The sequence below is a fragment of the Puma concolor genome, chromosome B3 (assembly GCF_028749965.1).
Source record: "Puma concolor isolate L17-30 chromosome B3, mPumCon1.1.hap2, whole genome shotgun sequence".
NCBI classification, from domain to species: Eukaryota; Metazoa; Chordata; class Mammalia; order Carnivora; family Felidae; genus Puma; species Puma concolor.
In genome coordinates, this window is record NC_141672.1 from 19,526,697 (window position 1) to 19,539,313 (window position 12,617).

The window sequence follows — 12,617 nt, forward strand, 5'->3', positions numbered from 1 at the left end:
ATAGATAGACCATGAAACAGATTTTATAAATTAATAGTGCTCTTAGATTGTTGCCTTGTAATTCTTGCCTCATTAATGGAGTAAATCTGTTCTAGCAAAATACATTTGTTATGTTTTAGATGGTAGGTTGCAATATTTGGGTTATCGAAGGCTAAAACAGCCTTCAAAATCTTGAGTGGCATGGGGGGAAACGTATTCATTGTAGACTTTATGCTTAAAGTCTATTTTTTTTTCAAAAATGAATACAAAAAAGTGAAAAACAAATTTAAGTGTGAGTTCTTTTATAGTTTCTTTTTTTTTTTTGGTTATTTGTTCTAAATTTCGCATTCTATGTATGAATTACAGCCAAGACAGTTTTGTTTGTGATGATAAATTAAAAGATTTAGTAAATGGCAATAAATCTTGAATTTATAATTCTAAATGGTAATATGGGAATTCTCATAAGTTTTCAACTGAAGCTTGGTTTCAATTATTATTTTTGCTTCCTTTATTACTCTCTCTACCAAAAGATTATCATTACACTTACAGGCAATTTGGGGTAGTAGTGAGCTACCAATATTTTCAGATAGCAACTTAGTTTATTGCTATGAAAGAAAGATCATACTCTTTAGCTCCTTTTTCTATTATGCTTCATATCCCGTATTCCCTGTACCTGCGTGTATGTATTTATGTACATGTGTTATACTACATATATATAGTTTTCTTACTTTTTGTCTAAAATAATTCTGTATGTAAATTGATTGTATTGCACTAGATGTAATAAACCATAATAATAGCTTAAAATATTTTTCAAAGTGCTTTTCCATAGGGTAATATGTGTTCATAGAATATCAGCAGTCTATTTGAGGTGTGATCACTTGTACATGAAAAAATATTGAATGCAATAATAATATGTTGATTAAATAATATTTAATGAACTGTGTAAATAAAGGAATCAATGAATTATTTTAGCTGGAGAAGACCTCCCATCAAAGTCATATCTTTGGATGAATTGTGACGAATGTGAGACACATGAGTTCCTGGAGAAGTGAATTCATTATGGAGTGTATAGAAAGATAGGAGCGAGGAACATGTAAGTCCTGCCGTAGGTGACCAATAAAATCTTTGTGCCATGTGGAAAAAAAGTTTTGTTGGGGATAACAACAAAATGAACCAATAAAACCACCTTTTATTGTATTAGCCAATAAAACCTCACTAAATAAAGGATGTAATTGAGGTAGCCGGGTGGCTCAGTCGTTTGAGCGTCCAACTTTGGCTCAGGTCATAATCTCATGGTTCGTGGGTTCGAGCCCTGCATTGCACTTGGTGCTGACAGCTCAGAGCCTGGAGTCTCTTTCGGATTCTGTGCCTGCCTCTCTCTCTCTGCCCTTCCTCACTTGTGCTCTGTCTTCTCTCTCTCTCTCAAAAATAAATAAACATTAAAAAAAAACTTAAAGGGTATAATGGTGAGAGGTACCTCGAATGTTCTGTGAATAAAGTGTTACTTACATTTCCTAAAATTTTGCAATGCTGCCTTCGAGTATATGTAGCAAAATAGCATTCTTATTGCCTACTTAAACGTCTTGGAGAACTTACTTTAGTGAATAGAAAAGAATGGCATCTAAGTAGGACACTAAAAGCACATACTTTGGCATTCTTAAACAGGTGCAAGGATGTGAAAAAAAGACAGTGCCAACAGGGAGAATAAAACAGTCATATGCTCAAGAGAGGGGAAAAAAACTGTTGCCTGAATCAATTTTTATTGATTTTAGATCCTAATCATTTAGCGAAACTTCACATAATTAACCATGCTTCCAAAAGCCCATTGCTTACTGCCACCCCCATGAGTGAAAGTCAGCTGTCAGCAACAGCTGGCTCTAGGAGCCACACTCTTGCTTCTGAAAGATCACCGACCCATCACCTCTAACAGCCTTGTACAAGATCAGCTTTTTGCTCCATTAAGACTATTGCATACAAGCCCAACTTCCCTTAGATAATCAAGTCATATGGTTTAGCTTTTCCTTTCAAGTATTGAGAGGTAGGCTCTTCCTTTGAATGGAAGATATGTAGGTATGAAGAAAATATGTAAGTATTTTTTCTAAAATTTTTATTGCTTTTTAAAAAAATTTTTTTTAATGTTTACCTTTGTTTTTGAGACAGAGAGAGACAGAACATGAGCAGGGAGAGGCAGAGAGAGAGGGAGACACAGAATCAGAAGCAGGCTCCAGGCTCTGTGCTGTCCGCACAGAGCCGGACGCAGGGCTCAAACTCGTCAACTGCAAGATCATGTTGGAGCCGAAGTTGGACGCTTAACTGACTGAGCCACCCAGGCGCCCCATAAAAATTTTATTTCTTATTAAATGATTAATAGAAAAGTATCCATTATAAATTCTGAAACGGGGGGATTTATTCATTCAAGAAACTCTTACTTGGTACTGGGAACAATAAAGAAAATCCATGTTTTCAAAAAGCTCAGACACTGAAGCTAATAATTACAATTCAGTGTATTAACTATAATAATGGGGATGGACTTGATGTTACGGGAGTACACAGGAGGGCCATAAAACTAAAGGTGAAGGAAATCCGAGAAGATTTACTTCTGAGCTCCCTCTTAGAAATAATAATAATAATAATAATAGGCAAATGGAGAGATGGCCATTAAGGATGAATAACTAAACCAAATGGATGTTGAGGGAATTGAACTGAATCCAGTGTTGCTATCACATATAGAAAAAGCAGAGAACTCTGAAAAAATGAGAGAGGTAGGTATGGGCTAGATCTGCCATCAGTGAGGCATGATGAACAATGGGCACAGGGTGGGGGGGGAGAATGGAGATGATGGAGAAATGATTAGGGAGCAATATTAGGAGACAAAGGAAACTGGACATGCAGAGAAAGGAGGAGAAAAGCAGTCGTTGCTCAGCAAGGCGAATGATGGAGCTACCAAATGCAATTGATAGGAGAGGTCATGGGTCAACAACAGTAGAGCTTATCGTGTAAATCTTAAAAATTGAAATCAACGTTAAGCTCTCTTTAGTATTTCTAAATTCGTTTCACAGATTACTTGATATTTGGGGGTGACATCCCTTTTCACATCTTTCAACAAGTTGCACTAATTCTTTTGGAAAAGGAATATTTTCCTTGACCGTCAAATGTGAGACCGATAGCCGCACCGTGAGATTCAACTTCTTGAAGGGTGCAACTGAGCACACAAAATGTCAGAGAAACTGGCAAATATTTAAACTGTATGCATGCTTGTGACGTGTCATTGGACTTAGTTTGGAACAAGATACTACCGATGTTGCAGTGCCTACTTGGTCTTTGAAATACAGTAAGCCATTGTTTGGTGTCTTTTTACTCCAGGTACCCTTAATGTGGCTATTTTTACCCCCAGGCAGAGGTCTTTGAGCAAATGATTTTATAGCTGGCGTTTTTACAGATTTAAAAGCAGACCTGCTGGAGGTCATACCAAATTAAAGTTTGCTTAGTACCAAGGACAACAGTTCAGACTGCATCAATACGGGAAAACACAGGTGTCTAAACAGAAAGAGATTAGTTTACTTCTCATTCAGCAAATGTGAAAAATGGTTCTTTGTCATATTTTCATGAGGGAAAAATCACTTTTTCAAAGGTCTATGGTAAGTGTTAACAGGCTTTCTTCTTTGTCCTGATTTATCAGTTGGATATGTAAATAAAGGAGAAGCGTGAGAGCATAGGTTTTGTGAGAGATGTTTACACAATTTTATTACATAAAACAGCATGTCTTTTCTATTAATAAAGCAACACACAACTGAGTGTGCCCATTATTGTTAATTGCATAAATGAACATGGAGAGGAAAGAAAAATTTAAAAAAATTACTTATTTAACGATAACTTTAAATAATAATCCTGTTTGCTTCAGGTTTGGCATTTTAAAATCATGCTTTAAGATATCCAGGAAATATTAGTTATTATATATATATATAGCCATATAAATATTTAATAAATATATTTAAATATATACATATATGTAGATGAATACATATATGAATTCATACATATATACATGTATTTTAAATTCGTGATTTATCACTAGAGGTACAGAAATGTTGGAACTGATTTTGACGTGGGTTATGGTCACGAGTTGAAAGATACCTGGTGTCCTCTTTCCTAATCTCATGGAAGATGGTTTCTATGTTTGGATACTAAAATCCAAAGCAAATGCCCCCAAAACCTAAATTTTGTAAGGTTTCACAGTTTCACCAGCCTATGTGTTTGCAACATAAAAGAGGTACCAATAGTACAATTGTATTATTAAAATCAAAATACAGGACATTTTATTTTGTGTATAATTGGGAATTCACTACCATCACTGCAGGTCTCGGCCGACGAGAGAATCTGCTTTTGCCACAGCTCTTTTCTCATTGCATTGTCCAGACTTCCACTGAAGCAGATCTTTAAGCGAAAATGTCTAACTTATTGTGTTTTCTTAACTTGTCCAGCCTCAACCACTAACTCTGTTTGCTGTATGCTGTTAAAATGCATCGGTTAGAAGGATGTTTGGAAGAATAGATGGGTGAAAAGAGAACTAGGCAAGTGAACACATTCTACTAGGAATGCCACCTGTCCTCTGTCTCCTTGGCTTTGGTGGGAAGTGGTTGGGCAGAGGGTATAAAGAGGGCACCTTCATGTAACAGAAGGGAAGACTCAATCACCAACATTTAGGTTTCTGTAAAGCCACCGCGTTCTAAGTCATTTGACTACCAATCTGCATTTCCCCTGAATTGCTAAGTACCGCCCACTCTACGGATTTAGAACAGTTTTCCTATACATGAGATCGGCATATGCAAATTAAAATATCAATGACTAAAACGACATATGGCTTAATCTTTGCTTTAAATGAAATCTTATCGGGCGTGAAAATCTTTAACTGGAGATGGAATGCATCCTAACAGCCTGAACTTTAGTATTTTTTTTTCCTCTTCTCCTAACAGCAGTTATTGGTTTATCATTAGTTTAATCAGAGGCAGCCTAAAATGTGTTTGTTTTGCACCTTCATTGCAGCCGACTTGCTAAAACTAGAAGAGCATATTGGAAACATAATATGCAGTGACATTCTGAGACTGATGCCTCATTCTGTCCACCTGTTACCAGGTAAGTGCATCCAGGCAGCTTCTTGGAACATTTGAAAAGCTCTCTTAGGTACAGAGAAGGTAAAAAGGGCTTTTAAAATACACATATGCTAAAAATCCATTCCTTTTCTCTCTGGAAGAGTGTATCTTTTGACCTTTTTCTATCACTTCTTTTGCTATGGTGACTCTTTCCCAACTCTCTCTCAAATTCTTGTTTCAAGAGGTGAAAAAAAAGTGAAGGTCATTTTCTGTTTTTTTGTTGTTATTGTTGTTGTTTATACTCTTTTCCTTTATATCCAGACTCTGTGCCAACTTTCCCTCCAAATATTTTTATTAACATTATCACCACTCTGATTTTGACAGTTAATTAAAGTTGTCATTGACTAAACATGGAAAAGGCCCATGGCTTACCTTATAGGCTTCGTTACTCTCTAATGATTGAGTCAGAGAAGTGAAAGGAGTAAGCGTAATTTGAAAAGAAAGTCATTATAGAGGGCTTTCCTTGGGTGTATGGTTTGCCTCTGACCTTCTAATATGTCACTCTGAGTCTTGAGTAGTTCATGTATCCATTTAAGCATAAAAAGTATCAATGGGGAGAATTATAATTAGGATTATGCAACTGTTAATTGTGACCAATGACACTTATTTAACCATAATATCAAAATATCCTTAACTGTATGGGAAGAAAATTGTCCTGTGCCTCACCAAATATGCATGGTTAAGTTAGTCATGGAGTCTCATCTATTGTTTTATTATCAGCCAGCCTCTTTGACCTAAAATAGTAGAAGATCTCGCTAAGCTTACACTATACAACGCTTGAGTCCAGCGGGGAGAGGGGAGAACGCTCTCCCACGTAGAAAGAGCAACCGAATAATGTATAATGAGCCAAAGAATTTCCAGCTTGTAGATTTAGTTTATGATTTATACACTTAACTTAAATTGCTTATAATAATAACCTTAGAACCAAAGAAAAATATAATTTTACTTATGACATTTTGTGTTTACTCTTTCTGGCATGATAGCTCTTAAGACGACTAATTTTTATAAAATTTTATCTGCTACTGTACAAGCAATTTTTTTTTAAGTATCATACTTGAACTTTTCATATTTGGTTTAGCTACTGGGCCATTCTGAAGCAAAAGGACAGGAAATAAAACGTTTTTAATAGGCATGTCCTAATTTCTTAATATTAAAGTACAATATGCTCATTGTATTAATTTTCCAAATTAAAACATCACAAATACACATTCCCACAATCTCAAAGTTAACAATACTCACTATTTCTTTTAAATGTTTATTTATTTTTGAGACAGAGCATGAATGGGGGAGGGTCAGAGAGAGAGGGAGACACAGAATCTGAAGCAGGCTTCAGGCTCTGAGCTGTCAGCACAGAGCGCGACATGGGGCTCGAACTCACAGACCGTGAGATCATGACCTGAGCCAAAGTCAGAAGCTCAACCGACTGAGCCACCCAGGCACCCCAACAATACTCACTATTAAAAATGTATTTGACTCCCTTTTAGTTTTTTTCTAAAGTAGGTTCAAATTTTATTTTACAAATTTGAGATCATATTTTAAAGCAATTTTATTCTACATTTTTCCATAATGATTATCCCACCACTGTTTTCCTTTTCATGATATAATTCCTAACCTTTTGCTATTTGTTGCATCATTTTCCATTATATAGATAACACTATTTTAATTTTATTCTTTTATTGTAGTTTTAGATTTTTTGATGCTTTTTATCATTGTAATAATATTGAATCAAATATGCTATATATACTTTTCTCATAGATCTATGTTTGAATAATTTTCTTAAGAAAGTTTCCTTCAAGGAGAACAATCTGGTGAAGAGTATTAAATGTTTAATATATGTGGGCATATACTGATAAATCATTTTTGAGAAGTTTTACCAACTTACGCTTCTTTCTTTCTTTCTTTCTTTCTTTCTTTCTTTCTTTCTTTCTTTTTCTTTTCTAAAAGGCAGACTGTCACATTCAGCTCCTTGTTTGGATATGTCTGGAGTCCTGGAAGCTTGATTACCCTACATTCTCCTCCAAAGGGACCTTGAGAACTTGTTTGGATGTTCTAGCAGGGGGAGCTCAGACACTCATATACCCTTGACCAAAAAATGGTCATCCTCTATCAGTGAAGATCTTCGACCCAGCATGCAACCTGGGGAGGGATACACGTGGAGCAGTGAAGGAGGAAAGGGACACCTGTCTAGCCAGCTAGATCAGCCGAATCAACGTTGGCAATCAATGGGGTGATTGCCCTCACATCCCCCACTTATACCTATTTCACTCATTTATGAAAATGATTGCTTTTTTTTTTTTTTTCAACGTTTATTTATTTTTGGGACAGAGAGAGACAGAGCATGAACGGGCGAGGGGCAGAGAGAGAGGGAGACACAGAATCGGAAACAGGCTCCAGGCTCTGAGCCATCAGCCCAGAGCCCGATGCAGGGCTCGAACTCACGGACCGCGAGATCGTGACCTGGCTGAAGTCGGACGCTTAACCGACTGCGCCACCCAGGCGCCCCGAAAATGATTGCTTTTATAACAGTGAGTACTCTTATTCATCTGTTGGCAAAACATGATACACCTTCCAGGTTAATTTGCATTTATTTTATTACATGTACTTTGAACACATTTACATGTACTTTAGTCCATTTTATTTTCCCATTACTTATCAGTTCAAGTTCTCTACCGTGGGCGTGTATTTGATATCCACAACACATGGGATGAAAGACTATATGGTTTAAAAACTTTGTAATTTGGGTGCCTGGGTGGCTCAGTGGGTTAAACACTGGACTTCAGCTCAGGTCATGATCTCTAAGTTCGTGAGTTGGAGCCCCACATCTGGCTCTGTGCTGACAGCTCAGAGCCTGGGGCTGGCTTTGGATTCTGTGTCTCCCTCTCCTTCTGCCCCTCCCCTGCTCGTTCTCTCTCTGTCTTTCAAAAATTAACTTTAAAAATTATTATTGTAAATATTAGTACTATAAAACAATATGATACAAAATACATTATATTTGTTAGATATTTATTTTGAAAAATCCTGTTGATTATATTTCGAAATTTACCTTATTTTTAAAATATGCTTCCAGAGTGGATGATGTCTTTTGAGTTAATGTTCCTCTGTTTCTTAACACCTTCCACTGTCAGTGCATATAGGAGTGATTTCAAAACGTGACCTAGGGTGTTTAGAATTCTCTGACTGTAAACCATCTCTAACCAAAGTGGGGCTAATGCAATTTTGGGTCACAGACCAGTGGACACCTGAAAATTAATGGAATTTCTTCCCCTTAACCTAGGTCAGATTCATCCCCGGGCTTATGAAGGTGAAAGGCTAATGTTAAGTCAATTACTATGTCATAGGATCTCCTGATTTACAGTCTATTAAGATTTGAACATTTCCAGTTAAACTGACATACTTGACATTAAATTATGAGCTCTCTTCACTTTCCTTCCTTTGCTGGAAGTAGCTCTGTTTATCCTCCAAAGAGGTCAAGACCTTAAAATAAGAGACTGAATTTCTTTGATGATTTGAGGTTCTTCTTTGCTCACCAGTGATAAAATGGACTATAGAAGAGTTCTTAATTTAAAAAAGGCAGGATTCGTTTGCTTAGTTTGTAAAAGGAGGGATATATAATGAACAAACGCTTGGATAAATAAACCCTAATGTAAATATTTGAGACAAATTGACCACATGGGCTCTTTTAAGAAGAATTTCATCAAATTATGTTTGGCAACCTAGGCCTTTAACTCATTACAAAATAAACTGTGTGACTTAATGAATAGCAGCTATCTGTCCAATTAATAGAAAGATTGATTCCACTCTCATTTGGGTTCTTTTTCTAAAAATGCTTCTTTATTTATTTTGAGAGAGAGAGAGAGAGAGAGAGAGAGAGAGAGAGATGAACAGGGAGAGAGAGAGAGATAATGCCAAGCAGGTTCTGCATTGTGAGCACAGAGCCTGATGTTGCGTTCAATGGGTTTGATCCCATGAACCATGAGATCATGACTTGAGCTGCAATCAAGAGTTGGACTGAGTCACCCAGAAGCTCCTCATCTGGCTTCTAAGAATCATTTTACTTTTTACCATTCTCAGAACCATTATGGTTAAAAAGTGGGTTTTGACATTTACTACTTACCTAATAGAGTTGCTGAGAGCATTAAATAAGCTATTAGATTTCAGTGACTGGTACATAGTATATAATAAATAGCTTAATATTGCTGATAATGTTTATATTTAGGCAAATAGATGCCTCTGAAATTTCATACATATCAACATTTATGATAGCTAATGTATTATAAATTTTATCGTTTAATTGTATCTTTACAAATGTAATAGCAAGAATATAAAAAGTAATTATATGTTTAAGAATCTTAGGTTCTTTTTTTAATCTTCCTTGTTACCCTTGTTTCACTTGGAAACATTCAGCAGATAGGGCAGTATTTCAAAGAGCAAATGATTGGGTTAAAGATCTAAAGTACAGGTGTCTGGGGGCCCCTGGGTGACTCACTTGGTCGAGTGTCAACTTTACTCAGTCATGATCTCATGGGGTTCACGCCTCACATTGGGCTCTCTGCTGTCAGCACAGAGCCCACTTCAGATCATCTGTCTCCCTCTCTCTCTGCCCCTGTCCCACTTGCTCTCTCTCTCTCTTTCCCTCTCAAAAATAAACATCAAAAATAATAATACATACATACATACATACATAAATAATAAAATATACGTGTCTGTGTAAGTTTGCTATTTTAGAGTTAAGATTCTCAACTCTGTTTCCTCACGGTATGTAAGAGAACTAGAGAATAGTCAATGGCTAAATAACCAAAGGCCCCACCCATCTGAGTCCCTGAGCACTGCTGGGCACCAGGAATGATCTACATGGTACCAGAAATGCCAGATGACTTTATGCCAACTTGGCACCCCTGTCACACCTGTGGAAGGAAGAAACCCTGTTTCCCAGAGTCACCTTTCTTTTATGGTCCTGGCTTGAAAACTGTCAATGAGAGGAGCTCATGCTGAACTTGTAAGGTAGATGTGAATGACAAGCCACTATTTTCTGGAGGTTGCCCCAGCCAGACTTGCAGATAGACAAAGGCCCAGAGGCTTCCCGAAAGCTATTGAGATCCACTCACTTGGGCTTTGCAAGTTGAGAGTTTTAGTGTCACCTCATGAGATTGTTGGTAGTCATCCCCTCATGACCTTCAACAGTGGTAGCTTCCCTGGCCTCTACTCCCTTGGCTGTTGGAATGATCATGTAAGCGCTAATTAACATCAAAACCATTGCATCTGGAATACAAGAAGTGGCTTCTGTTCTGATCAAACGCTGAGCAGATAAAATGGACAAATTCTAAGCACAGCTTTAAAATATTTTTAACTGAGGTCCCATTTGTGTTTACAAACCAATTTGAATGGTTCTACATACGCGACTGTACAATAAATGTTAAAAGCTATAGTAATTCTGTTGAATTATGTTTTAATTAATCATCTGATATGCTAATACCATAAACATGGGAGGTCAAGAATGAGTATATTGATTCATTTTGTTTTTCTTTTTGATGGCATGTTTTCATCTATATATAGGCAAAATAAATAAATAAATAAATAATGAAAAGGCATCAGGCCCATAGGATTGTATGGGCTATGTAGTAGGTTGACTAGTGTCCCCTCCAAAATTCATGTTCACCTGGAACTTCAGAACACGACCTTGTTTGGAAATACGGCCTTTGCAGATGTAATTAGGTAAGATAATACTGGTTTAGGGTTTGCCTTCAATTCAATGATAGTGTCCCTAAAAGAAAAGGAGAGGACACACAGAGATACATACAGGGAAGTAGCCCATATGAAGACGGAGGCAGAGATTGGAGTGATTCAGCCATTAGCCGAGCAAGGTTAAGAATTGCCAGGAGTCACCAAAGCCAAGAAGAAGGAAAGGATTCTTCCTTAGAGCCTTCAGAGGGAGTATGGCCTTACCAACACCTTGCTTTCAGACTTCATGCCTCTAGAACTGAGAGAATCAATAACTGTTCTGTTAAACCACCCAATCTGTGGTTAATTCTTACTGCAGGCCTAGGCAATAACTGCATGCCAGTTCAATAAACTTCCAAGAGATTTGTCTCATGATATTTTAAAAGTTTTAGAAAATAGTTAAAGCCTCTCAATCAATTCACCTTCTCTATGAATCTGATAACATCAAATAATAAAGCAAACAAAAAACAGCCTCACATAAATTTAATGAAAAGATGTTAAATATAATACTAGCATCCCAGAAACTTAAATTAATACTTCATATTAGTGATTAATAAATTGTACCAACTAGAATTTATTCCAGAAATTCTAGAGTGCTTCCATATTTACAAAATCTATTGATAGCATCTGTTATCATACAAGGACCGCAAGGGAAAATATATTAGCATCAGTGCATGCTAAAAAAGATGTTCAATTAAGTTTAAAAACCATTTTTCTTTACTAAAAGATTAACTTATAAATATGTTAATAAAAGGAAGTGCCTTTAAAATGATAAAGCTTACCTATCTCTCTCAAATAGTCACCACCACTAGTCAAATGGCACAACACCAGATACTTTATCATTAGGGATATGAATAAATTATAGATATTTGCTGCCACCACTCTTCAGCATTATATTCCGATTTCTGACCAATATAATAGGACAATAAAATAAACAAGAATTTGACAGAAGAAAATAATTTTTATCATTATTTTATTATTTTAATCTAATTAATTAATTTACCTACGTATGTATGCATTTTTGAGAGTGTGAAAGTAGGGGGTGGGGCAGAGAGAAGGGGACAGAAGACCCAAATCAGGCTCTGCATTGACAGCAGTGAGCCTGATGTGGGGCTTGAACTCACGAACCTCAAGATCATGACCTGAGTGGAAGTTAGATGCTCAAGTGACTGAGCCACGCAGGTGCTCCCCCTTTATTTTTTAATTTTTTAATTTATTTATTTTTGAGAGATTTTTTTTATCATTATTTGTAAATTTTGCCTTGAAAAACCTGAACAAGTTAACTGAAAAGTACTACAATTAGAGATTTGAATGTGATAGTTAGTTGTAGAAATTACAAATAAAATAAATTATTCTGCTAAAGACTGACCATAAAAAGGTGAAAATAAAGAAAATAAGTTACTCATCATAACCCAAAATATAAATAATCTAAATGAGGAATGCGTGTTTCTTTAAATAAAATTATAATATATTACTGTTGACCATAATAGAAGAGTTGAGTAAACAAAATGATCCACCATGCTCTTGGGTTGGAAGATTAACAATCAATATGTATCATTTTTCTCCAAATTAATGAATGAATTTAGCAATTTCTACCTTTTTCTATGTAATGACAGCCAAATAATTTTTAGAAAAAAAGACAAGTAATATCAGCAAATGCACTCTTCTATATTATAAATATAGATGAGAAAAGAAAATTATAAACAATAAAAAATTATTAATAAAGTTATGAATATACTAAAGCTGATGATGTTTGTTCAGTAAGGAAGG